Raw genomic sequence first — 2,256 nt, 5'->3', positions numbered from 1 at the left:
AAATTTCCCCAAATTAAAGAAAGACATGCCCATACAAATACAAGAAGCGTATAGAACACCAAACAGACAGGACCAAAAAAGAAACTCATTACGGCACATTATAGTGAAAACACCAAGCATACAGATTAAAGAGACAATACTGAAAGCTGCAAAAGAGAAACAAGAAGTCACATATAAAGGAAAACCCATTAGGATCACAGCTGACTTTTCTGTGCAAACTGTGAAAGCCAGAAGAGTCTGGACCAAAGGATTCCCAGCATTTAATGACCACAGGTGCCAACCCAGACTACTGTACCCAGCCAAAATGTCTATTATAGTCAAAGGAGAAAGAAAAATCTTCCATGACATAAATAGGCTGAAAGAATTCATGTCCACAAAACCAGCCCTTCAGAGAGTTCTGGAAGCAACACAAAGAGCTGAAGAAAGGAACAACTATACCCAAGGGGTTACTGAAAGAAACTTAATGAAGGTATAAATGCACAGCTACACCAAGAATGTGAACAGAAATAAAAATGACAGGAATCAATATACAACTTTCTTTAATGACTTTAAATATCAATGGACTGAATGCCTCAATCAAAAAACACAGACTAGTTGAATGGATTAAGAAACAAAATCCATATTTTTGTTGTCTGAAAGAAACTCATCTCACTTCCAAGGACAGGCACTACCTTAAGGTGAAAGGATGGAAAAAAATATATCAAGCAAATGGTACTAAGAAAAGAGCAGGTGTTGCAATTCTGATATCTGACAAAATACACTTTAAACTAAAACTAATCAGAAGAAATAAAGAGGGCCACTTCATTCTGATCAAAGGAACAATTGACCAAGAAGATATTACAATCTTGAACACATATTCACCAAACTCTGGTGCACCGAACTTCATAAAAACAATACTACAGGACTTTAAGACCCAGATTAATCCCAACTCAATAATAGTACAGTGTCCATTAGATAGGTCAATAGGACAGAGAATTAATAGCGAGACATCTGAATTAATCAATACCATACATCAAATGGGCCTAACAGACATCTACCAAATATTCCACCCAAGGACCAAAGAATATTCTTTCTATTCAGCACCCCATGAAACTTTCTCCAAAATCAACCATACTGGGGCACAAAACAAACTTCAACAAATACAAAAAGATTGAAATAATTCCATGCATTCTATCAAACCACAATGCAATAAAGCTTAAAATCAACACCAGAAGAAACCCTAGTAACCACATGAACACATGGAGATTAAACAACATTCTTGAATGATGAATGGGTCAAAGAAGAAATTAAGAAAGAAATAAAAGTATTCCTGGAACTAAAGGAAAACGACAATACAACACAACAAAACCTCTGGGACATGGTAAAAGCAGTCCTTAGAGGGAAGTTTATAGCTCTAAGTGCCTACATTAAAAAATCAGAAAGAGCCAGGCGTAGTGGCACATGCCTTTAATCCCAGCACTGGGGAGGCAGATGCAGGCAGATCTCTGTGAGTTCAAGGCCAGCCTGATCTACATAGTGAGTTCCAGGCCAGAAGGGGCTATGGGGATGCAATAAAGCTTACAATCAACACCCGAAGAAGCCAAAATCACCACACGAACACATGGAGCTTAAACAACACACTCCTGAATGATGAATGGGTCAAAAGAGAAATTAAGTAAGAAATAAAAGTATTCCTGGAACTAAACGAAAAGGACAATACAACACAACAAAACCTCTGGGACACATTGAAAGCAGTCCTTAGAGGGAAGTTGATAGCTCTAAGTGCCTACATTAAAAAAAATCAGAAAGAACACAAATAAATGACTTAACATTGCAACTCAAGACACTTGAAAAACAACAATAAATGAAAGACAAGAAGACAAGAAGAAATAACAAAAATCAGAGCAGAAATTAATGAAATAGAAACAAAGAAAACAATACAAAGAATCAATGACTCCAAGAGCCGGTTCTTTGAAAAGATAAACAAGAATGACAGACTGCTAGCCCAGTTAACCAAAAGAAAGAAAGAGGACCTCCAAATCAACAAATCAGAGATGAAAGGGGAAACCACAACAGACACCAAAAACATCCAGAACATTACAAGGGAATGCTTTAAAAACCTATATGCTATTAAATTTGAAAACCAAAAAGAAATTGATGGGTATCTAAAAGCATGGAAACCACCAAAACTAAACCAAGAAGAGATTAACAGCTTTAAAAGACTCATAACACATAAGGAAATTGAAACAGTAATACAAAACCTCCCGACTAAAAAAA

The sequence above is a fragment of the Nannospalax galili genome, unplaced genomic scaffold (assembly GCF_000622305.1).
Source record: "Nannospalax galili isolate Female #2095 unplaced genomic scaffold, S.galili_v1.0 scaffold213, whole genome shotgun sequence".
NCBI lineage: Eukaryota > Metazoa > Chordata > Mammalia > Rodentia > Spalacidae > Nannospalax > Nannospalax galili.
The sequence above is the reverse complement of the archived record's forward strand: the minus strand, read 5'-3'. Positions refer to the sequence as shown.